At 42.4% G+C, this 26530-nt stretch overlaps 5 non-coding genes across 5 annotated transcripts; all 5 read right to left on the bottom strand.

Moving 5' to 3' along the window:
* Nucleotides 1–1433: 1433 nt before the first annotated feature.
* TRNAV-AAC (transfer RNA valine (anticodon AAC)) lies at nucleotides 1434–1506 on the bottom strand. Its single transcript has one exon. It is a non-coding gene; the product is annotated as a tRNA-Val (tRNA).
* A 6077-nt stretch (nucleotides 1507–7583) lies between these two features.
* On the bottom strand, nucleotides 7584–7656 carry TRNAV-AAC (transfer RNA valine (anticodon AAC)). The gene has a single exon. It is a non-coding gene; the product is annotated as a tRNA-Val (tRNA).
* Nucleotides 7657–10641: 2985 nt separating this feature from the next.
* On the bottom strand, nucleotides 10642–10714 carry TRNAV-AAC (transfer RNA valine (anticodon AAC)). Its single transcript has one exon. It is a non-coding gene; the product is annotated as a tRNA-Val (tRNA).
* Nucleotides 10715–18446: 7732 nt separating this feature from the next.
* Nucleotides 18447–18519, bottom strand: TRNAV-AAC (transfer RNA valine (anticodon AAC)). Its single transcript has one exon. It is a non-coding gene; the product is annotated as a tRNA-Val (tRNA).
* Nucleotides 18520–26251: 7732 nt separating this feature from the next.
* TRNAV-AAC (transfer RNA valine (anticodon AAC)) lies at nucleotides 26252–26324 on the bottom strand. Its single transcript has one exon. It is a non-coding gene; the product is annotated as a tRNA-Val (tRNA).
* Nucleotides 26325–26530: the final 206 nt, after the last annotated feature.

Genomic DNA, 26530 nt, shown 5'->3' with positions numbered 1-26530 from the left:
CAAACATTTCTTCAAGTTTGGCCATTCTGGGCTCTAGTGTAGTTAACCGTGTATTGAGAAACGCCATGGCTGTCTTATGTTCTGCCTGATGTGCTTCCATGGCAACTAATTTATCTTTAATTTCTGTTAAGTGAAGTCTCCAGCCGTCGAATCCCGATGTACCTCCCCCACCCCTCCACTGCCACCCACCTTCACCCATCAGTGCCGCCATCCGTCACCCACCCGCCCACCCAACTACACCCTCCAGAAGCACCCCTCACTTCCATCTAACCATCTTCTATGCTGCACAACTGCTCCACCTACGAAGCAGCGGAACGCATAGTCGACGGCGAAATCGACTTCAAAGACGTAAGGGCGAAGCCAGCTCCTCTGCAGAAGCGCCACCCACAAGCCACTTCCCACCTCACATCGTTAGGCAGGCGGCTGTCCACCCACTCATCACCAAAATCCCACCTTCACCCTCCTGGAACGCCACCCACCACCTTCCCACTCACCTCCGCCCATCTTCAAGCACCAGAGAAATTCTGTTCCTTGTGAAGCCTCGGCTTAGAAATAAATCATTCATTAGAGTTACAGCAACAAAGTAATCACCGAGGATAAATCCAGTTACTTTCACGGGATTGCCTCATCTTCCTGATCATCTTCTGATCTTCCCAGAATTTCTAAAATACTGAGCGCAGAAGATGTCAGGCTTTAAAGTAGCATCATGGCTCCATGCCAAAAAATTATGCATAAGAATGTACCTTCAAGCAAAGCAATAATATTACCGCTCCTTTGGCGAGGATAACCTGAATCGCGTTGTTCGGTCGGATAGATCGGGCAAATTAGGTTCTGCAGCAAGTATTCTAGATCGATGGCATGGGAAGGAAGTTGGGATAAAGAAGGAGAGCAGAGGTGTTTGGTCACTGGCGAATAGAATGCGTCTATCTGCTCTGTGTGCCAGCCTTCAAGCCATACCATCTAACCCAAATAACGGGTCTTGCACATTCATGAAACCCATTCCTACAATGCGACATTGAAACAGGTCAGTGCGTTACTTTCTGCTTTCCCGATAAACAATATATTTATTGACCGGAACGACAGGCGCAATTATCGTAATAAAAGATCCTCAAAGAGAAACACTGAAAAGTTTTCAATATTTAGACCCTTGAATCAGAAAAGATACGGATCACATAAGAACACAAAATTTTACACCACATTCAGGCCTCCCCCAAATATATCTGGCATGTTTCCACGATACCACGCAACCGCTTGTAATTTACTTAATTTTCTGCTTTTACTGCTACCACCTTGGAAGCGACAAAAAGGAATTGCAGAAAATACATCACGCCCGTTTGTTGTCGAGTTAGTTGATGCAGATTCAAGAACGCAGTAAGCTCCCAGAGGTAAGTGCAAGTGCATGGAGAATTCTGCTACATGAAAAAAAAAGTTCATGTGCCTGCCAGGGATCGAACCTGGGACCTTCCGCGTGTTAGGCGGATGTGATAACCACTACACCACAAGCACAGCTGTCGCGCGGTGATAACAAGCTAGCTTCAAGGGAGAATTGCGAGGGAGGGTGCTGTGGAACCGGTTGGTGTCTCGGAGGGCAAGTGCTTTGCGACACATTCTCGATATTGCTGTGGTTCACACGAAATCCTACTCGACTACTAATGAGCTGGAAGACTGGAGCAATGACCTGATAAAAAGATCGCCACCTTTTCTGGCATGATCTCCTAAGCGCAGATAGATAACGTTGGAGTTCCAACGTTATCTCTTATGATTTACATACAAAACTAACACCATGAGAGCATAAAACACGGAAGTCTACGTCACTGAAGCATCAGCACGAGCACTTCCGATCGACAATCACAATCTTACGACTCATAACGTTGGAACAGATTTTCGCTATCGGCATTGCATTTCTTCGTCGACGTTCAAAGAGCGTACCGCAGAATCGAGAAATCTTGCCAACGACGTTCCAACACCGCCAGTTATATGCTCACTTTTGCAGAGTAACACACCCTTCCAGTTCAACCATCCGTGCACGCTTCAGTGATAGTGTGGGATAACACACATAAGAAGGTTTACAGAAATATTTTTACCCTCCCTATATTGGTTTGGTAGAAAGCAACGTAGTATACCTGAAATTATAAGAAGCATAATTAAAACACATGGGTAGCAAGCAAATACACATGAAGGAAGTTTGCAAAATATACTATATCCATTTTATCACGTAGGGATAGATGACAGCGAAATTAGCGGCGCACAGAGTTAAATAGAACACGGTAAATTAAGTTGAGGTGTTTTTTATAGGTAATTAAAACGACTATATAGTATGATCCTTCCAAACTAATGTAGCCCCTGGCCGAGACAAGACCAATACAGTAAATATAGGTATCTCATACAAAATCTATAGTTCTTTCTTTAGAACACTCTTCAATACGTGTCTCCGAATCGGTTATATTCCAGCGTCCCGGAGGCAGCCAAGGATAAGTATTATCCCGTAACCAGAAGGAAAGTGTAAGAAGGAGCAGGAAAATCCTCCCTGGAGCTATTAACTCTATATAGGCGCCTTAAATAAGATATGGAAAGGGATTACACATTTAAAGTCGGATAGCCTCGCAGCTGCGGGGCATATTTCTGGATATAGCGAACGCCTTTAGGTCAATAAAACTCCAGTTAATCGGTAAGATATAAAAGCATTTGAACGTCCCTAGAATGTAAATCAAATCGCTGGATCCAAATAAAGAACAGAAACGCAATTATGAGAATCTTTGATCAGACATCCCGATGGAAATCAGAACCTGGTCGCCTCAGCGTTGTTAGTTGTGCATTGTTTTGAACTTAACTAATTTAAGAATTTTTCGATTACTTTTAGGCCAATAATGTGCGCCTACTGGTGTGTACGGACTACATAATTTTGGTCATGAAATTTAAATCAATAGGCGAGGCAGGGGTGGAATCAAGAAATGTTCTCTACCCATTAGAAAAATTTGCAAACAAAGTCAGCCTCATTTTGAAGCCAGAAAACCTAAATACACCGTAGGCAAAGAGTACCGCGTCACACCCCTATTTTAAAAACAATGATAAAAATAAACGTAGTCACATACGTAAAATTGTTTTCAGCAGGCTTTGATAATAAACTTTAATTTCTTCCGTACTGAACATAAGTAATGAAAAAATTTCTAACAGTTACAGATTTTCTGGAACTTCTCGAGGGATGAAGACGGAGCAGCTAAAAAAAGACATTCATACAGAAGAAATTTCGACATCGCACTTAAACAAGTTAGCCAGCCCCCCAACAGTACGCCTAAATATGTGAAATCAGTTTGATTTATGATCTACTGAAACGAAACATCATACGGATTCAACGGATTAACTTCATCATAGCGAGGGATCGTCAAGATATACGACTTATCCGATTACCACCTTGCTCATGAACGAAATTTTGTGTGTGCGCAGAGCGAAATCAAACATTTGATTTTTTCAGTCCTTACCAACGGGTCCAAAGTAAATAATAAAGCAGCTTATATAGTCCACAGCAACACAACTTAGATTACTGGCCTAAAAAAGCAGTTCCACTTGCCTGAATGCAGTAGTAAATAAGATACGGGGAAAATGAATTATATTTTAACAACAATAACATCCAGTTGCAAATATTCACTGGTAGCTTCCCTACGAATCACGCTTTCAAAAACCCAAGCGCTACCAATTAATTTATACACAGAATAAAAGAAACAAAAATTCAATGCATCAAATATTTCCTTCATACACAGGGCGTCCCAGCTAAGTTTAGGCAGGGTTTGAAAATATGCCGCAGCACTCTAAGACGACGCGACCCAATGCATGTTGTTCGCTATTGTATGGAGCAACTCACACTTTTTTGTGTCGTGCTTCATTGCATAATTAGTCGACAATAATTAACCAACTTCGCAAGCAATGAAGATAGGCGAAAAAGTCCAATCAAAAAGTTGAAGAACGGTCCGCGAAACGTCGAAGAGAATAGTTTTTAACTTTCCATGTATTACGTTACAGCTCTTTTTCGCTCTCTGCAGATGCCCGCAAATTACAAAAAATACCACGTGACAATTCCACTTGCGCGCCGCGATTGCAGTGCCCTCAAACGTTCCGCGTAGGAACGAACAGATCATTTAGCCCGTGTGCTGCTGTTTAAAAGGTCACAAGACTGCGACGCCGGCGCTGGCTGTGCGATTTACGCGAGCGCAAGCGATAAGGACTGTGTCTGCTTGGCACTATCAAGGGCGATGAGGGAAGCATACCGCTGGGCTATATCGCACAGCCAGCTGCCGCATCGCTGGCCTGTCACCTTTTAAGTAGCAGCACACCGGGCTAAATGATCTGTTCGTTCCCATGCGGAAGGTTTGAGAGCACTGCCATGACGGTGCGCAAGCAGGCATGTCACGTGGTATTTTTGTTTTCCGCGGGCATCTGAAATGAGTGAAAAAAAGCCCTTACGTAATAAAGTGAAAGTTAGAAACTATTCAGTTGGACGTTTCGAGGACGGCTCTACAACATTCTCCTTGGACTGTTCCGCCTTTCTTCGTCTTTCGAAGTTGGTTAATAATTTCGACTAATTATTCAGTTAAGCACAATACAAAAAATAGTGCAACTTGCTACACACAATAGCCAGCCGCATGCATTTGGTCGCGTCGTTTTAGAGTGCCTCGGCGTATTTTAAAACTTTGGCCTAGTTTAGCTGGGACACCCTGTATAGTAAAAGGCCATAGTGGGAATGGGTTAAGTGTTTAAAGAAAAATGTTTTGGTACAAGGCGAAATCGGCATTTTACGCATTCGCCTCAGCACATAATAGCCGATACAATTGCAGTAGAGAGAGCAATACAATGGAGGAGGGAAGAGCATAGATATGAATTCCTTGTATAATGTTTTACGTGAAAGAGAGAATAAGTACTCATAAGGAAAGCGAACTGCCAGAAAACACACTGAGTCATAAATTTCTTTAATAAAACCATATAATATGGGCCACTCGAAAAAATTATAAGAGCCCACTAAGTCGGGAACAAGGTTCACAAAGCTAATTTTCAGGGATGCTCTGGTAATCACATGGGGACTGTCAACGGAAAAGAAGAAAAATGCATCTAACTGTCTCACATAGAGATCTGTCAAGCCTTGTCCGCCGGCACAAACAGGCCTCAACAGTCATCGCGCCGCATTGGCTCAAAACTGGAGGACCATATGAACGTCACAAATGTTCGGTCAAAGCTTTGGATGTAGTGTCTCGTTTCGCCCAATGAAGTACCTGCAAAACGTAATAAATTCTTGTTGCCAAAACTACGCTGCAGGCCTGCGCTCGACCAAAAATTTATAGGCGGCGCGGAACAAGAGTCTGAGCATAGCTCTGGAGGGCTGGGACCCGCTCCCTCCAGAAATGCCCACTAGACTTGAATGCATGAAAGGAAACTCCAAGGTATTTTGGGGGTACACGAGACCGTTCAATTCTAGCATAATCAGTCGGTATTGATTCCCATGAACCGAACCACAGACCCGAACATTTAGAGCTATTCATTTGAGCGCCAGAGACAATGCGAAACTGCTAAATACTGGTTATAGTTTTTTCAGTACCGGGTTTATCAAAGCAAAGAAAGGCCAATTCATCGACGTATGCAAGCACTTTGATTTCATGGCCGAAGGCCACAAAACGTCGGATATGGTTGTTTCGCAGCACAATCAAACAAAGTGACTCTAGGTAGAGGACAAAGAGTAACGGTGTCGTCGGACAGCCTTGCTTCACAAATGACCAGATTGGTACAGGCTCTGAAAGGTTACCATTATCAATCAAGCGGGTGGAACAGGTCTCGTATCAAAGTTGCACCCGTTTAGTACTGCATCACAAACACAGCTGCTCTAATCTGCTTACAATGCGAAGTTATTTCACGGAGTTCACAACGGAGTAAAATTTATGAAATCGGTTGAGTGGTCTGAAAGCGCGTGTTTCTTACAAAAAAGAGCTTTGGCTTTTTGTTGACGGAGTGTTGATATTCTTTAGACATTAGATATATTTAACGAAAACGCAAGTGCTGTTCACGGTCAAGCCGATGTTAGCACAATTGTTATCGAGCTTCAGTTTAAACTTTATTTCTGTGTTATTTCTGTTCAATTCCAATTGAATCATGATTCAAAGTAGCAAACGTAGCTAATCCTAAGTTAAATAAATCAGACCTAATTTAGATATGCCACGTGTAACCACATCCTCACTATGCACTTTATACTTAGTATGAATGTAGCGCCTGTTATGACTTCAGCAAGATCCTCAAGATTTCCCTCTCACTCCAACAATCAGTGCCAATGGATGCACTCTAACTCTCATGTGAACGTTTTTCAATGTATTGTATGTGCGCTCACGGAAAAACGGCTCTATACTACTGCTTTATTCTTGATGTTATAGAAGGAATGAAGGTGTTCAACTAACAGAACATCGGATTTGAGCCTGCATAATTGTTCTGTGCGAAAATTAAATACGTAGCCACGAAAATAATTTAGGTAACTCAGCTATTTGGTATTTGATCATCCGAATTGTTCACACATCCTCGAGGAGCAGTATATTAAGATGAAGCTGAGGAAAATAGCACTAATGGATATACAGCCATTCCACATTAAGAAGTCGTGTGCGAACTGTTGACTGCACTGCATATGTGAGGCTTTATGTGCATGCGTGTGTATGTATCAAACGGTTACGGTATGGTTGCTGACAGCGCCACGCCAACACGAGGTTGCTCCAATGAAATATAACCAGTCGTTGCGCGCAGGTCTAGAAGCTGAATCGAATGTGCTCCAAAAATCACATTGGAGGTGGGTTTTTGGGCGTAATAGGCACATATATTTTTTCTTTTCACGTTGACGCGCAGTCAGCAAAAAAGATGTTGAAAAGAAAAAAAAGATGGTCAACAAATTGAGGCCTTCCTTCCTTCCTTTCTTCAACAGTTCGGAGTGCCACTATTGATGAATTTGGCAACAGCCCGACTTAAAACGTTTCGCTTCAGATTTATTGATCGTGTTGAGGAAATTCAACACAACCAGCACGAAAACAAAAAGGCTAAGTTTTGTAAGCGCGTTACTGAGACACGCAGTTCAAATCGCAAAGTTCTGCGTTCTATAGTCAACTAATTGTTAGAGGGACGAAAACACCCACCTTTTTGGAAGCCTTTTTCAGGAAAGTGTATTTGACGAGCGCTTTGCTCTTCAAGAATACAGAATATTTACAATTCTAGGTTGTGCAGGAATTTTCGGTAGATTAGCTACGGCAATCTTAAGTCCTTTATTAAATAATAAAGTCTCAACACTGCCGGCATAACTAACCCGCCGCGGTGGCTCGGTGGCTTTGGCGTGGCTGCTGACCCTGAGGTCAGATATTCGATACCGAGCGCGGCGGCTATACTTAGATGGCAGTAAAATACAAAAAAAAAACTGTGCTGTATGATCCGAGGGTAAGTTAAAGAAGCGCAAGTGGTGTAAATTAATCTGGAGCTCTGGAATACAGCGTCCATCATAGCCAAAGTACAGATTGCGGGCGCTAAACACCCCACTAGCTACATGGCTACGGAGCAAGAAGAAAAAAAGAACGTGTGCCTGCCAGGGATCGAACCTGGGACCTTCCGCGTGTTAGGCGGATGTGATAACCACTACACCACAAGCACAGCTGAGGGAACAGCACAAGGAAGCTGCCGTCGATAGAACTCTCTGGCGGTGCCCTATTTCTACAACCGGTCGCGCCGTTCGAGGTCCCGGATGTTTCGACATAGTCGACGCCAGACTGCACCGTTCGGTACGCTGGCGCCTCCTAGACGACGAAGCGGACACTACTGCACCAGACAAATTATGGCAGTCTCTCGTGATCACGGTCATACAGTATTTCACTCTATTTTTTTTTAAAGATACCTCTCGAACTTGTCCCAGGTCAGCAGCGCATCTTCTTTAAGGATAATTACAATGTGCTGCCGCGATAAGAAAGGCTAAAGTAAGCGATTCCTTGCGCCGAAAACCTTAAAGAGACTATGCAATATATTAATTGAGATTATGCGAAGCAGACGAGAGGTAGGCATTTCATCACTCGTCATCCCAACGCAAGAATTTTTAAGCTAGCATCAATAATAACGAAGATATAGGCGATTAAACATAACGCTCCTCTCCCCCCTCAACTCGTACACGCGGGGCACTAGACAAAAATAAAGAAAACAGCTCTGGGACTGGGCTCCGCCCATGATTACGTCATTCACTGACGTTCCTTTTGCAACTTCCGGTTGTCGCTCCTAGCACCCCAGCTAGATCTCTCTAGTACACTGTACCCCCGCAGCAGCGTCGGCGGCGTGATTGCGGCGCGCGTCGGGCTTCTTTGCTTGTCGGCTGCTGTAGTTACCATTAATGGACCCGGACCTCGAGGCGCGCTTGCTCGCTCTAACGGCCGCGATGGGCATCGAGCCCTATGCGTTGAATGCCGTACCGGCTGAACGCCAGCGACGACAGTAGCGGCTCGGCGAGCCACTGCGAATGACTTCGCAACTCCCGACAGAAGGAGGTGGCAGAGGAAAATTGAAACCATATGCGCGAAGGCAATGTCCTGGCTCGCACTTGCCCAAGAGGGTCGAGCGGCGGCACGAGCAGACGATTTCCACGGCTACCGGAAGTGTGCCCGTGACGTCGTGGCTGCCGTGGCTCCAGCTGATGACAGTGTGTGGTGGCCTGGTGACGTCATGGGTACAGTGACGTCTTTTTTCACGATTTTAGTTTCAAAATCGGTCGCTACGAGCACACCAATTGGCTCGCAAATTAAAAAAAAACGGATTTTTAAAAATTCATAATAAATTGCCGGCTCAGTTTTAAAGACTCATACTTGGTGTGAATGCTTCTTAGCATAATTTCTAAGCATTTAAAACGTTGACAAGCGACTTTTTAATCATTGCGTAGTCCCTTTAAAGGATTAAATGACACAACTTAGCGATCGCACGCGATGAACTCATTTTCGTGGACAGGCGCGCGCGGCATCAGTGCCAATGGCCACGCCCGCCGGCTGCGTTACCCTTTCGGATGTGACAATCGCGGCAGGTGTGGTGCTACATATACAAAGTAGTTTGATATTACATTAACCCTCCATTCCCTGTCCTTTCTTCTTGTCGCTGCCTCTTTTCCTTCCCGCGCCTTTCCGCTCCTTTTGCCTTTTATTTGCGCTGGCCGAAGCTAAGATCATTTCGTAGTGGCCACGGACAAATCCCTATAGGGCAGTAAAAATCTTCTCCTTAATTCTGGCCCCTTATTTTGAAATAAACCAGTACTACGACTATGCAGTTTCTCTCTAGTACCGTAATTGAGGTCTTATAGCTCTAGAGTTCTTCCTGTGGGGGCTGGGATAAAAATAAACGGCCACGTTCGGCACGTAATCAAATGTGCATAACTTGCATTTTTTGCATGAACAGTGGAAAATAAGATCTGTTGCCTTTCGAAATAGAAATTTTATTTCCCTCACTAAAAGAGTCTAAATTATTTACCAAAGCGAACACGAGAATTTTTCGGGAAAAGAGAGCACCATATAGGCAAAGTGTATGAGAATTTCGCGAGCAAGAGAAATTAGGGTGCTCAAGACGATCAAACATTCAATATAGGTTCTAGATTTCATGCGAGGTTTTTTTTAAAAAAAAAAACGTCCCACGAATGACGAAGCAGTGTCGAATCCAGTACAGGTTAAGATGCCGGTTTTATGCGGTTTGAACGGCGTGGCCTGTTAGGGCACGGAATGTTAACATTAGCTAACCAGGGTAATACTTAGTAACTATTCGGCTTGGGAAACTTAGCGGTATATCACGTCAAACTCAAGATTCTGCTATCAATAGCCCTGCTTCTCGTAGACGATTTTTTTTTTGTGGCCAGACCATTTTTAACAGGTAAACGCTCCAGTAAGCCTTCTTTTATGTTTTCTCCTGGCCCGAAAGAAATGCGAATAAGGGCAATTCAATATTGAGCATGTAAGCACAATCATATTCCGAAAAATAGTAAATATACGCCCGCTTACTTATCCTCTATGTCCGTCTGAGAGGAAGGATCACTCTCATAAAGTAAGAGATTTTAATGGCAGAGCCTAGTTTTAAACTCTCATTTCTTCGTCTGTATATATCGGAAGTAGAACCAATCATCGTCTCAGCAAGGTTGTATCAATAATACCTAGCTAACGCATTCATTCTCTCGAAGTTATTTTTCTAATGTACATTTCACAAACCCCTTCCTACAATGCGACACTTAGACGACGTCAGTGCGTTACTTCCTCGCTCCCCGAAAAGCAATATATTTATTTGAACTGAACACCGCGCGCGGTGACGCATAAAGATAAAGAATGAATAGCTTTCAAGATTTGAACCCCTGCATGAGAAGAGATTTGGATCACCTAAGAGCGTAAAATTTTCCACCAAAGTCAAATATGCCTGGCCTGTGTCCACGAAGCGGCACGACTGCTTGTAATTTACTCTTTTTCGCATTTTAACGATCACACCCGAAAAACCATAAAAATGAACTTATTTAATGGACGATTAATACCGAGTTAGTTGGCGCAGGTTTAAGAACGGAATAAGCTGCTATAGCTAAATGTAAATGAAGTTTGTAGGTACCACTGCTGCATAAGAAAAAAAATGTATCCCTGTGCCTGCCAGGGATCGAACCTGGGACCTTCCGCGTGTTAGGCGGATGTGATAACCACTACACCACAAGCACAGCTGTCGTGCTCGGATTGCAATGCTAGCGTCAAGAGATTGGTCAGAGGGAATGTGCAGTGAAACCGGTTGGTGTCCCGGAGGGCAAGTGCTTTGCGACACATTCTCTATGCCGCAGTGGTTCACTCGAAGTCCTACTCGACTACTAATGAGCTGCAAGGCTTCGCAGCATGAGCCTGATTAAGAAATCGCTGGACTTTTTGGCAATAACCTCAAAAGGAAAGTTTGTTGATGGAATATAATTCTAACGTTATCACTTAAGAGGTACGAAACACCATGCGAGTGTAACATACCCAAGCTAATGTTAGCATTACACCAGATGATATATCTTCAAAGCTTTCTATCAACAATGAGAATCTTTGATATGGCTCGTAACCTTGAAGCAAAATTGCCCAACTGGAGTTGCATTTCTTCCTCAACATTCGTGTAGCATTCCGCAGCATAGAGAAATTCCAGTCTGCGGCGCGTTAACCATACTTAAATGGCTACTCTGCACAGTTATTCACATTTTCTGTTCAACCATATGTGCACGTACCACTAATAGTGTGGGGTAACGTAAGTGAGGAAGTTCGCGGCAATCGTTTTGCCCTCCTATCCAAAATTGCTAGAAAACAACTTAGTATATCTCAAATTATAGGAAGCCTCACTAAGTCAAATGGACAGCAAGCAAAAACACTTGTAGAAACTGTTCAGTACATAGTAGATTCAATTTATTACACAAAGGTGACTCCGACATTTGGGATACACACAATTAAATAAAAACTACTGCCGACATTGCAGCTGTTGTTATATCTATCGATATAACGAAGCCTTCAAATCTCTAAAGCGCAAATAATTAGTAAGAAATTGAAAGCGTTTAACTTCCCTCACAGTATAATTCAATTTAGTGAATCCATAATAAACAGCCGAAATATTATTTGTGAGCGTCTCTGGTAAGACAACACATTGGAAATCCGAACTAGGTCCCCACAGGATTCTTTGTTGTCCATTATTTTGGCATTCACTGATTTCTAAAAATTCTCACTAAGCTTAAGCCAAAATGCCCATTTACAGATGTTTACAAACGATATAATTTTGGTCAAGAAATTTAAATGAAGAGCGGTCGCAGAAACAGAACGAGTCAAGAGAGGTACTTTAAGCATTAGAGGAATGGGGCATGTAATTCGGCCTTGTATTCGAGCCAGGAAAGCCTAAATACATCTTAGGCAAGGACTACAGTGTCACAGTTCTATATCTAAAATAATGACAGCAATATAAACATAGTAATAGAACTTTTCTCATGAGTAGTCTTTAATAATAAACTTTCATTTCTTCCAGGCTAAAAATATATAAAAGAAAAACTCCAAACACTCACAAAAAGCTTAGAGATTTTTCGAAACAGCTCGAGAGATGAAGCGAGAGCAACAATAGAGATATACACATTATCAATACAGATTATAATAGTATATGCCGCACCTATGAGTTGCAGTCCAAATATAATGATTAAAAATAAACGAAAAAAAATATCAACGACTGCGAGTTATATTGGTCACAAGGTCATAGAGAAGAAATTCTAACATAACCATAAACATCTTAGCCAACATCCCGCGGGTACACCTAAAGATATGAAACGAAATTGAACTTTATCCCCTAATAATAAAAGCTAATCATAAGGATACACTGAAATCACTTCTTCAGGGTGAGAGGTCGCCAACAAATACGTCTTAAGCGATTACCAACTTGCGCCTGAACAAACATTTAGGTACACAGAGAGCCAGAGGCAATATTAAAATTTGCAGTCCTTAATGACGGATTCAAAATAAAAAGAAAGCACGGGCAGCTAATATACTCTGCAATAGCACAAGCCGGACTACTGAACAAAGAGAGTTACACTTTCGACAATATAGTACTAATTTCGAGGCGGAGGCAATAGATTAAATTCATACAACAATAATAGCAAAAACCCACCAATATATTCACTGATAGCTTCTCAACGCGAAAGCTATGAAAGCCCAAATAGTACCACTCCATTAATACGCTGGAACGAAGTACAAAAACTAAATGCATCAAGTATTTTTTTAACATATTGTAAAATTCATGGTGGAAATAAGTGAAGTGTAGAAACCGATACACTAGCCAAATCAGCGTTAGATCCGGGAAACCTAGTCTATATTAGTGTGACTGAAAAATAAGTTGAAAATAGCTAAATTAGAATTATTTTTAAATAGAAAGGGATATGGCAAGCAAAGGGCAAATATAAGGTTATAAGGTTAAGCATATCACAACCCATTTTCCGACCAATCATCATACTCCGCAGGTTGCGTCGGGAAAAGATATATTCTGGCGCTACCTACTACGGTTTGGTACACCAATTTACTATGCAGATGCTGCAAAGAAGCCATAGAATTCGATAATTTCCTGTCAAACTGTGCAATAACTAGACTTTACCTCTTTTCTTACCGCGATAAAATGGTTCTTTTGAGTGTTTTAAAATAAAAATTATTTTTTCAACTAGTGCTAAATGCACTGCGCTTTGTAATTCGATCATTGTAATGCAATCAGACTGTAGCTTACTGACTATACTTCCGAACGACAAAAGCACCAGAGTTATCTATGCAAACCTTTTCGAAAATTTATTGGATAAATATGCTTTCGACAAAAAAAATGCCAGCAAACAAAATAGGCTGCTGCACTGAGCCTGAGCCAGAAATTGATTACAAGAATACACAAAATGTTCCACATGTTTGTAGCTATCATACTTGCAATTTTCAGTTGCGAAAATAACACACTGCACTTTCCGTGAAGTTTCACGTCAGGCAAAATGACTGCTGTGCCACTAGACAAAGCAGTCGCGTGACTACAAGAAGTGGAGGTAGATGTTGTATGGGCTGCACATTGCACTAGTTCGGAGTTTTCTTGTTTTTTATATAGCAGATCTTTCAATTCCTATTTCTGTTGTTTTGGATGGTAGTGAATGGGCTCAATGACTGAAAATGAGGCATGGTCTTCCTTGACATGACTATAATAAAAAATCTGCTGGCGCCTTTGAAAAAATATTTTACCATTAGGTTCCAAACATCATAAAGCACCAAAGAAGACCACTCTCATCATATAGAAATAAAGCGCACTGCATAAAGTACAACGCGAAAGGCAAAACGAAACACGCACGAGCACGCGCTGATGTTACGGGCATCTGAGACAAGGTATCGCAATAGGGACTGAAATTCTACCATTCCCTGTGGTTGTCTAGCTCACCACAGCTGATATAAAGAACAAAAGAAGTGCTTAAGGTAGCTTTTTGCCTTTTGAAGAGCGCGCGGCAAAAGTGATGCCGTGATCGGCAATGCGCGGACTGCGCCCGATCATAGTTTCATTTTTCACGTCCTCTACTCGCGTTATAAAAGGGAAGAACAAAAGTGACACCAAAGAAACGGTGTTAAAGAAGCAAACGAGCTGGCGCAGCTCTTCCATGAGCGCCATCTTCAATATTTGACGGCAGTTTCAAAACTTCGGTCATATATGACCGATTGTCTAGCACGGTAAGGAAATAGTTAAGAAAAAAGATCTCTAAAGAATTTCGAGAATACAAACAAATGGGAAAAAAATCTTAAAGAGAAAAGACGCCCTACAATTCTTAATTATATGGCTACACAAATAACACAGAGATCCTATGAGTAGTTCTATCCTTGGCCCCTCATCTAAACTTCGCGGCTGAAAGCGGGAAAGGCGCAAAGGATTCTAGGAGGTCAACGTTACAAATATTGCACGCTAATGTTAGGCATTATTTTCAAATGCACAAAATATTCAAACATAAATCAGTCATTATAAACATTTGAAGAGAAAACGAAGAAGCAATTCAAAAATATCCCAGTAGGACAAACCTTTGGCTGAAAATAATTAGGCCTCTGTAAAGTGCATTCAAACACATGCAGACTCCCCCACTGGGAGACGGCCGAAGGAAGGGACGTTCAAATAAACTAAGAGACGGCTAGCAACTGGCTTCGATAGACATAACCAAATCGGAATGAGACAATCCACGATATTATTTTATTTTTGGTACCCTTTGTGTTGTTTGGTTATGTCTAAAAAAAGTGAAAAAAAAATAAATCCTCTTGTTTGGTTGGGAAGGTGCTGAATATAGCCCTCCTTATCTCATTTTCGTTTTTCTCTGTAATTCCCTCCCTTTCTCCACACATTTCCTTTTTTAAATTTCTTTCCCACCACAGTGACTTTCTGGTACTGAGCCGCTGTCAATTATTTTGAAATGGCATTTCCTTTCCCCGTGACACTGCAGTGGTGTAGGAATAAAACACTGCTAATGTATCACTCTACAGTAAGTGTTTGATATATCAAATCATTCTTTTATTTTTGCCCACGGAGTGAAAAGGATACTGCTGTCAGGTGAAGGGTAAGTTTTATAGTGCAGAAAACTGCGCTCGCAATCGTATTTTTGTGAATCTAAAGTTGGAATTTTGTCCACAGCGCCAGAAGAGCCAATCTGTTTTTTAAACCCCATTTTGTTTGAAGTCTTCCTGTCCGATATGAGGCAGACCATGCAGCAAGCGCTCACGAAATAACAGGGACAACATGTGGCTACATAAAGTTTACCTATTAATTGAAAAAACAAAGTATGTAGAAAGACAGAGAGCTCTGTTTTCCCGTGTAAAAAATTCCGCAAGATTTGGTGTACAAAACAGACTGCATGCGATGGGACCAAAAGGTTCGAACATGCAAAGAGCTCCCGTCATTTTTTTTTTATCCCCTTTGTGATGTCCGGAAGGTCTGTGCGATCGACAATCACTCATTCAACTCTATCACAAAAGGTATGTTTATGGGTCAAGATGTCATTTGTTACGACTCCACTGCTTTTAAACATGTTAATGAGGGGATAACCTCCTTTGCATCCCTTCTATACCCAGCTGATAAGGTTATTAAGTTTCCTCTTTTTTTACTCCAGATGGTTCCTTATATTATCACCGCCATTGTTTTCTTTCCCGCTGTTTGTCGTATTCATTTAAATCAAGCTATAACTGCAATGCGGTAAGTGCGGACTTGCCGATGTTCCCTTTATCATGCCACTGACGCCTACAGACAGCCGTGTTCTGCACCAAGAAGGGGCAATACGACAAATAGGTCTTTCTCTGTGTTGCCTCACGAGCAAGGAGTAGTGTTAAAAATGTCACCTAAAAAAAAAAACGGCCGCGAAGCGTTGTGTTTCTTAATGCTTAAAGCCTCAAAGGCGCGGCTTTGTCACTCAAACGGTGGCGCTAGACGTGGCCTAACTTGAATCGAATGATTCTGGGTGTTTGTAGTTTGCCGTAGCTGCTTTCCGTGATTTGGCTTGAAAGTTTGTTAGCTTTAAATTTAGCGCGACCAAGAGCGACACTCAGTCTGACCATCGAAGAGCGCTAAGTTCACATTTTAGTATCGCCATCGCCGATTTAAACTCTGTTTCCATCGAAAGTCTTCGGCTGTCTTCCTTCCCTCACAACACCACGTGGCATTCTGGTGCAGGGGCTGGTCTTACAAAACCCGCTTATCGTCAGACGGAACAAGACAAACTGATTGCGATGCATTTTCTTTCTCGAGGGCCGAAAACCACTATATAAAAGCGTCGCCTGCTTATCTCGTCACTTTTGGCCATTAACGTTTAGTGTCAATAGTTGATTACCAGTAAGAATAAATATCAGGGTTAGTTATATTGTTATTCATAATGGTGTTAGGGATAACCAACGATAACTCTTTCGTTGGTTTCATTAATTGCACAAAGTTTGATTTGAAGGAAGGCATTTCGCACATCTTTTATAATTCCTCATCAGTATTACAAATGAGCCCAAGTCTCTCATGTGCCTAAATTCACATGCTATTGATATATTCTGTTACGGTCTGTCCCTTTTCCCATAAGTGTAACGTTGGAGCTCTATGTTTCGCATGTATTTACAGAAACTGTCGGAACTAGCCTGTGAGGTGAGAATTTCTCCCTATATTGCGTATTGAGTAGAAGTGTGTGCTCAGTAGTAAACGCAGATCCTTCATTTTTTTACAAATAAGTTTTGATGAAAATTAAGCACGTATGCCCGTAATTTTTTGTAACATCATCGAAATTTTCAGCAATAATGATTATCTTGGCGTCCTGTTTTTGGGAGCCTCTCTGAGTAAGAGCTGTCTCATTGCTTAACTAGGCGGCACAAAAATTCTCAATAAAGTAGTTTCAACATAAGACGCGCGCCTGGTCTCTGAAACTAACAAACAAAGTTGGCGTCTAAAGAAGAACACACACACAAAAAAAAGTTGGACTGAGGCTTAGCTTAAGTTTTAAGCCTGGATATCTCGGAGGGAAAAGCTTCGTGGCGATGCTAGTGGTTTAGCTTAAAGTTTCATACGTAGGGTTACAATTTGGGTATAGTACCTTTCTAGCTTTTCCAAAACGTGTGGTCTTAGGTATACAAAGCTTGTACAATATACAAGGCTATTAAAACCTCCAACTCCCACGCTACCACTTCTGGGTCTTCTCCTTCCTTCCATGGTGAAAGGTCAGACGACGGCTGCGGCAGTAGCGGCCACCTGCGCTCCGCGTGTTTTCACTCGGTTTCACGGTCAGACGACGGAGCCAGCGCGCGGTGGCTACAACGGCTGTGGCAGCAGCGACCACTTGCGCTCCGCGTGACGTCACTCGATTTCGCGCATGCGCAGCTGTGGCAAATCTGTAGTGTGGCTCACGCGAAGCTCGGCGTTGACGAGCCTAGTGAAGCTTTTCGCTTCAAAAGCGATGTGGCTGCCAGGGTACCCGCCGCGGAGTTTCAGTGGTTAGAGCGCTCGGCTACTGATCCGCAGTATCCTGTTTCGAAACGCGACCGCGGCGGCCGCGTTTCGATGAATGTGAAACGCAAAGGCGCCCGTGTGCTGTGCGATGTCAGTGCACGTTAAAGATCCCCAGGTGGTCGAAATTATTCCGGAGCTCTCCACTACGGCACCTCTTTCTACTTTCACTCCCTCTTTTATTCCTTCCCTAACGGTGCTTTTCAGGTGCCCTCCGAGATATGAAAGAGATACTGCGCCATTTTCTTTAGCCAAAAACCTATTTTCACTTTTCATTTTTGTGGCCGCCAGGGATCGAATATCGCACCTTCCGCGTGTTCTGCGGATGTGATAGCTCCTACACCACAAGTAATTTTTATTTGTGCATTACACTACACCACAAGAACAGCTGCTCCAGTTTACTATGCGAAGGCCTTCGACGGAGTTCACAGAGGAGTGAAAATTCTGCAGTAGATTCGGGCGCTCCAATGCCGCGTATTATTGCGGCTCTGTTACAGGGACAAAAAGTATTCGCCCGCTATGAAGGCGTCTTGAGTTTAGTATTCTTGACAGACGATTTGCTCTTCTAAATAGCGCGATAATTTTCAGTACATTAGTTACGAAAATTAAAAGTCCTTCACTTAATAATAAAGTTTCGATACTGAGTCATGACTAACACCTCGTGGTAGCTCGGTGGGTGTGGCGTTCGGCTGCTGATCCCGTGGGCACGGGTTGCATACCGAACGCTGCGGCCGTATTCAGAGACGGTAAAGCACAAAAACGTCCGGGCTCTGTATGATTGCAGCGCATGTTAAAGAAGCCCAGGCGGTCTAAGTTAATCTGCATCCCTGCATTACAGCGTCCCCCCATAGCCCAGGTGTAGCTGCGGGCGGGGCGTTGAACACCGCGATTTAGAATTTACTATCGGCTTGAATATGGAGCAAGAAAAAAAGACGTGTGCCTGCCAGGGATCGAACCTGGGACCTTCCGCGTGTTAGGCGGATGTGATAACCACTACACCACAAGCACAGCTGTCGTGCTCGGATTGCAATGCTAGCGTCAAGAGATTGGTCAGAGGGAATGTGCAGTGAAACCGGTTGGTGTCCCGGAGGGCAAGTGCTTTGCGACACATTCTCTATGCCGCAGTGGTTCACTCGAAGTCCTACTCGACTACTAATGAGCTGCAAGGCTTCGCAGCATGAGCCTGATTAAGAAATCGCTGGACTTTTTGGCAATAACCTCAAAAGGAAAGTTTGTTGATGGAATATAATTCTAACGTTATCACTTAAGAGGTACGAAACACCATGCGAGTGTAACATACCCAAGCTAATGTTAGCATTACACCAGATGATATATCTTCAAAGCTTTCTATCAACAATGAGAATCTTTGATATGGCTCGTAACCTTGAAGCAAAATTGCCCAACTGGAGTTGCATTTCTTCCTCAACATTCGTGTAGCATTCCGCAGCATAGAGAAATTCCAGTCTGCGGCGCGTTAACCATACTTAAATGGCTACTCTGCACAGTTATTCACATTTTCTGTTCAACCATATGTGCACGTACCACTAATAGTGTGGGGTAACGTAAGTGAGGAAGTTCGCGGCAATCGTTTTGCCCTCCTATCCAAAATTGCTAGAAAACAACTTAGTATATCTCAAATTATAGGAAGCCTCACTAAGTCAAATGGACAGCAAGCAAAAACACTTGTAGAAACTGTTCAGTACATAGTAGATTCAATTTATTACACAAAGGTGACTCCGACATTTGGGATACACACAATTAAATAAAAACTACTGCCGACATTGCAGCTGTTGTTATATCTATCGATATAACGAAGCCTTCAAATCTCTAAAGCGCAAATAATTAGTAAGAAATTGAAAGCGTTTAACTTCCCTCACAGTATAATTCAATTTAGTGAATCCATAATAAACAGCCGAAATATTATTTGTGAGCGTCTCTGGTAAGACAACACATTGGAAATCCGAACTAGGTCCCCACAGGATTCTTTGTTGTCCATTATTTTGGCATTCACTGATTTCTAAAAATTCTCACTAAGCTTAAGCCAAAATGCCCATTTACAGATGTTTACAAACGATATAATTTTGGTCAAGAAATTTAAATGAAGAGCGGTCGCAGAAACAGAACGAGTCAAGAGAGGTACTTTAAGCATTAGAGGAATGGGGCATGTAATTCGGCCTTGTATTCGAGCCAGGAAAGCCTAAATACATCTTAGGCAAGGACTACAGTGTCACAGTTCTATATCTAAAATAATGACAGCAATATAAACATAGTAATAGAACTTTTCTCATGAGTAGTCTTTAATAATAAACTTTCATTTCTTCCAGGCTAAAAATATATAAAAGAAAAACTCCAAACACTCACAAAAAGCTTAGAGATTTTTCGAAACAGCTCGAGAGATGAAGCGAGAGCAACAATAGAGATATACACATTATCAATACAGATTATAATAGTATATGCCGCACCTATGAGTTGCAGTCCAAATATAATGATTAAAAATAAACGAAAAAAAATATCAACGACTGCGAGTTATATTGGTCACAAGGTCATAGAGAAGAAATTCTAACATAACCATAAACATCTTAGCCAACATCCCGCGGGTACACCTAAAGATATGAAACGAAATTGAACTTTATCCCCTAATAATAAAAGCTAATCATAAGGATACACTGAAATCACTTCTTCAGGGTGAGAGGTCGCCAACAAATACGTCTTAAGCGATTACCAACTTGCGCCTGAACAAACATTTAGGTACACAGAGAGCCAGAGGCAATATTAAAATTTGCAGTCCTTAATGACGGATTCAAAATAAAAAGAAAGCACGGGCAGCTAATATACTCTGCAATAGCACAAGCCGGACTACTGAACAAAGAGAGTTACACTTTCGACAATATAGTACTAATTTCGAGGCGGAGGCAATAGATTAAATTCATACAACAATAATAGCAAAAACCCACCAATATATTCACTGATAGCTTCTCAACGCGAAAGCTATGAAAGCCCAAATAGTACCACTCCATTAATACGCTGGAACGAAGTACAAAAACTAAATGCATCAAGTATTTTTTTAACATATTGTAAAATTCATGGTGGAAATAAGTGAAGTGTAGAAACCGATACACTAGCCAAATCAGCGTTAGATCCGGGAAACCTAGTCTATATTAGTGTGACTGAAAAATAAGTTGAAAATAGCTAAATTAGAATTATTTTTAAATAGAAAGGGATATGGCAAGCAAAGGGCAAATATAAGGTTATAAGGTTAAGCATATCACAACCCATTTTCCGACCAATCATCATACTCCGCAGGTTGCGTCGGGAAAAGATATATTCTGGCGCTACCTACTACGGTTTGGTACACCAATTTACTATGCAGATGCTGCAAAGAAGCCATAGAATTCGATAATTTCCTGTCAAACTGTGCAATAACTAGACTTTACCTCTTTTCTTACCGCGATAAAATGGTTCTTTTGAGTGTTTTAAAATAAAAATTATTTTTTCAACTAGTGCTAAATGCACTGCGCTTTGTAATTCGATCATTGTAATGCAATCAGACTGTAGCTTACTGACTATACTTCCGAACGACAAAAGCACCAGAGTTATCTATGCAAACCTTTTCGAAAATTTATTGGATAAATATGCTTTCGACAAAAAAAATGCCAGCAAACAAAATAGGCTGCTGCACTGAGCCTGAGCCAGAAATTGATTACAAGAATACACAAAATGTTCCACATGTTTGTAGCTATCATACTTGCAATTTTCAGTTGCGAAAATAACACACTGCACTTTCCGTGAAGTTTCACGTCAGGCAAAATGACTGCTGTGCCACTAGACAAAGCAGTCGCGTGACTACAAGAAGTGGAGGTAGATGTTGTATGGGCTGCACATTGCACTAGTTCGGAGTTTTCTTGTTTTTTATATAGCAGATCTTTCAATTCCTATTTCTGTTGTTTTGGATGGTAGTGAATGGGCTCAATGACTGAAAATGAGGCATGGTCTTCCTTGACATGACTATAATAAAAAATCTGCTGGCGCCTTTGAAAAAATATTTTACCATTAGGTTCCAAACATCATAAAGCACCAAAGAAGACCACTCTCATCATATAGAAATAAAGCGCACTGCATAAAGTACAACGCGAAAGGCAAAACGAAACACGCACGAGCACGCGCTGATGTTACGGGCATCTGAGACAAGGTATCGCAATAGGGACTGAAATTCTACCATTCCCTGTGGTTGTCTAGCTCACCACAGCTGATATAAAGAACAAAAGAAGTGCTTAAGGTAGCTTTTTGCCTTTTGAAGAGCGCGCGGCAAAAGTGATGCCGTGATCGGCAATGCGCGGACTGCGCCCGATCATAGTTTCATTTTTCACGTCCTCTACTCGCGTTATAAAAGGGAAGAACAAAAGTGACACCAAAGAAACGGTGTTAAAGAAGCAAACGAGCTGGCGCAGCTCTTCCATGAGCGCCATCTTCAATATTTGACGGCAGTTTCAAAACTTCGGTCATATATGACCGATTGTCTAGCACGGTAAGGAAATAGTTAAGAAAAAAGATCTCTAAAGAATTTCGAGAATACAAACAAATGGGAAAAAAATCTTAAAGAGAAAAGACGCCCTACAATTCTTAATTATATGGCTACACAAATAACACAGAGATCCTATGAGTAGTTCTATCCTTGGCCCCTCATCTAAACTTCGCGGCTGAAAGCGGGAAAGGCGCAAAGGATTCTAGGAGGTCAACGTTACAAATATTGCACGCTAATGTTAGGCATTATTTTCAAATGCACAAAATATTCAAACATAAATCAGTCATTATAAACATTTGAAGAGAAAACGAAGAAGCAATTCAAAAATATCCCAGTAGGACAAACCTTTGGCTGAAAATAATTAGGCCTCTGTAAAGTGCATTCAAACACATGCAGACTCCCCCACTGGGAGACGGCCGAAGGAAGGGACGTTCAAATAAACTAAGAGACGGCTAGCAACTGGCTTCGATAGACATAACCAAATCGGAATGAGACAATCCACGATATTATTTTATTTTTGGTACCCTTTGTGTTGTTTGGTTATGTCTAAAAAAAGTGAAAAAAAAATAAATCCTCTTGTTTGGTTGGGAAGGTGCTGAATATAGCCCTCCTTATCTCATTTTCGTTTTTCTCTGTAATTCCCTCCCTTTCTCCACACATTTCCTTTTTTAAATTTCTTTCCCACCACAGTGACTTTCTGGTACTGAGCCGCTGTCAATTATTTTGAAATGGCATTTCCTTTCCCCGTGACACTGCAGTGGTGTAGGAATAAAACACTGCTAATGTATCACTCTACAGTAAGTGTTTGATATATCAAATCATTCTTTTATTTTTGCCCACGGAGTGAAAAGGATACTGCTGTCAGGTGAAGGGTAAGTTTTATAGTGCAGAAAACTGCGCTCGCAATCGTATTTTTGTGAATCTAAAGTTGGAATTTTGTCCACAGCGCCAGAAGAGCCAATCTGTTTTTTAAACCCCATTTTGTTTGAAGTCTTCCTGTCCGATATGAGGCAGACCATGCAGCAAGCGCTCACGAAATAACAGGGACAACATGTGGCTACATAAAGTTTACCTATTAATTGAAAAAACAAAGTATGTAGAAAGACAGAGAGCTCTGTTTTCCCGTGTAAAAAATTCCGCAAGATTTGGTGTACAAAACAGACTGCATGCGATGGGACCAAAAGGTTCGAACATGCAAAGAGCTCCCGTCATTTTTTTTTTATCCCCTTTGTGATGTCCGGAAGGTCTGTGCGATCGACAATCACTCATTCAACTCTATCACAAAAGGTATGTTTATGGGTCAAGATGTCATTTGTTACGACTCCACTGCTTTTAAACATGTTAATGAGGGGATAACCTCCTTTGCATCCCTTCTATACCCAGCTGATAAGGTTATTAAGTTTCCTCTTTTTTTACTCCAGATGGTTCCTTATATTATCACCGCCATTGTTTTCTTTCCCGCTGTTTGTCGTATTCATTTAAATCAAGCTATAACTGCAATGCGGTAAGTGCGGACTTGCCGATGTTCCCTTTATCATGCCACTGACGCCTACAGACAGCCGTGTTCTGCACCAAGAAGGGGCAATACGACAAATAGGTCTTTCTCTGTGTTGCCTCACGAGCAAGGAGTAGTGTTAAAAATGTCACCTAAAAAAAAAAACGGCCGCGAAGCGTTGTGTTTCTTAATGCTTAAAGCCTCAAAGGCGCGGCTTTGTCACTCAAACGGTGGCGCTAGACGTGGCCTAACTTGAATCGAATGATTCTGGGTGTTTGTAGTTTGCCGTAGCTGCTTTCCGTGATTTGGCTTGAAAGTTTGTTAGCTTTAAATTTAGCGCGACCAAGAGCGACACTCAGTCTGACCATCGAAGAGCGCTAAGTTCACATTTTAGTATCGCCATCGCCGATTTAAACTCTGTTTCCATCGAAAGTCTTCGGCTGTCTTCCTTCCCTCACAACACCACGTGGCATTCTGGTGCAGGGGCTGGTCTTACAAAACCCGCTTATCGTCAGACGGAACAAGACAAACTGATTGCGATGCATTTTCTTTCTCGAGGGCCGAAAACCACTATATAAAAGCGTCGCCTGCTTATCTCGTCACTTTTGGCCATTAACGTTTAGTGTCAATAGTTGATTACCAGTAAGAATAAATATCAGGGTTAGTTATATTGTTATTCATAATGGTGTTAGGGATAACCAACGATAACTCTTTCGTTGGTTTCATTAATTGCACAAAGTTTGATTTGAAGGAAGGCATTTCGCACATCTTTTATAATTCCTCATCAGTATTACAAATGAGCCCAAGTCTCTCATGTGCCTAAATTCACATGCTATTGATATATTCTGTTACGGTCTGTCCCTTTTCCCATAAGTGTAACGTTGGAGCTCTATGTTTCGCATGTATTTACAGAAACTGTCGGAACTAGCCTGTGAGGTGAGAATTTCTCCCTATATTGCGTATTGAGTAGAAGTGTGTGCTCAGTAGTAAACGCAGATCCTTCATTTTTTTACAAATAAGTTTTGATGAAAATTAAGCACGTATGCCCGTAATTTTTTGTAACATCATCGAAATTTTCAGCAATAATGATTATCTTGGCGTCCTGTTTTTGGGAGCCTCTCTGAGTAAGAGCTGTCTCATTGCTTAACTAGGTGGCACAAAAATTCTCAATAAAGTAGTTTCAACATAAGACGCGCGCCTGGTCTCTGAAACTAACAAACAAAGTTGGCGTCTAAAGAAGAACACACACACAAAAAAAAGTTGGACTGAGGCTTAGCTTAAGTTTTAAGCCTGGATATCTCGGAGGGAAAAGCTTCGTGGCGATGCTAGTGGTTTAGCTTAAAGTTTCATACGTAGGGTTACAATTTGGGTATAGTACCTTTCTAGCTTTTCCAAAACGTGTGGTCTTAGGTATACAAAGCTTGTACAATATACAAGGCTATTAAAACCTCCAACTCCCACGCTACCACTTCTGGGTCTTCTCCTTCCTTCCATGGTGAAAGGTCAGACGACGGCTGCGGCAGTAGCGGCCACCTGCGCTCCGCGTGTTTTCACTCGGTTTCACGGTCAGACGACGGAGCCAGCGCGCGGTGGCTACAACGGCTGTGGCAGCAGCGACCACTTGCGCTCCGCGTGACGTCACTCGATTTCGCGCATGCGCAGCTGTGGCAAATCTGTAGTGTGGCTCACGCGAAGCTCGGCGTTGACGAGCCTAGTGAAGCTTTTCGCTTCAAAAGCGATGTGGCTGCCAGGGTACCCGCCGCGGAGTTTCAGTGGTTAGAGCGCTCGGCTACTGATCCGCAGTATCCTGTTTCGAAACGCGACCGCGGCGGCCGCGTTTCGATGAATGTGAAACGCAAAGGCGCCCGTGTGCTGTGCGATGTCAGTGCACGTTAAAGATCCCCAGGTGGTCGAAATTATTCCGGAGCTCTCCACTACGGCACCTCTTTCTACTTTCACTCCCTCTTTTATTCCTTCCCTAACGGTGCTTTTCAGGTGCCCTCCGAGATATGAAAGAGATACTGCGCCATTTTCTTTAGCCAAAAACCTATTTTCACTTTTCATTTTTGTGGCCGCCAGGGATCGAATATCGCACCTTCCGCGTGTTCTGCGGATGTGATAGCTCCTACACCACAAGTAATTTTTATTTGTGCATTACACTACACCACAAGAACAGCTGCTCCAGTTTACTATGCGAAGGCCTTCGACGGAGTTCACAGAGGAGTGAAAATTCTGCAGTAGATTCGGGCGCTCCAATGCCGCGTATTATTGCGGCTCTGTTACAGGGACAAAAAGTATTCGCCCGCTATGAAGGCGTCTTGAGTTTAGTATTCTTGACAGACGATTTGCTCTTCTAAATAGCGCGATAATTTTCAGTACATTAGTTACGAAAATTAAAAGTCCTTCACTTAATAATAAAGTTTCGATACTGAGTCATGACTAACACCTCGTGGTAGCTCGGTGGGTGTGGCGTTCGGCTGCTGATCCCGTGGGCACGGGTTGCATACCGAACGCTGCGGCCGTATTCAGAGACGGTAAAGCACAAAAACGTCCGGGCTCTGTATGATTGCAGCGCATGTTAAAGAAGCCCAGGCGGTCTAAGTTAATCTGCATCCCTGCATTACAGCGTCCCCCCATAGCCCAGGTGTAGCTGCGGGCGGGGCGTTGAACACCGCGATTTAGAATTTACTATCGGCTTGAATATGGAGCAAGAAAAAAAGACGTGTGCCTGCCAGGGATCGAACCTGGGACCTTCCGCGTGTTAGGCGGATGTGATAACCACTACACCACAAGCACAGCTGTCGTGCTCGGATTGCAATGCTAGCGTCAAGAGATTGGTCAGAGGGAATGTGCAGTGAAACCGGTTGGTGTCCCGGAGGGCAAGTGCTTTGCGACACATTCTCTATGCCGCAGTGGTTCACTCCAAGTCCTACTCGACTACTAATGAGCTAGACTTCTTAGCAAGGGCCTGATAAAATGATTGCCACCCTTTCTGGCATGAT

Source organism: Amblyomma americanum, chromosome 4 (genome assembly GCF_052857255.1).
Source record: "Amblyomma americanum isolate KBUSLIRL-KWMA chromosome 4, ASM5285725v1, whole genome shotgun sequence".
Taxonomy (NCBI): Eukaryota; Metazoa; Arthropoda; class Arachnida; order Ixodida; family Ixodidae; genus Amblyomma; species Amblyomma americanum.
The sequence above is the reverse complement of the archived record's forward strand: the minus strand, read 5'-3'. Positions and strand labels throughout refer to the sequence as shown.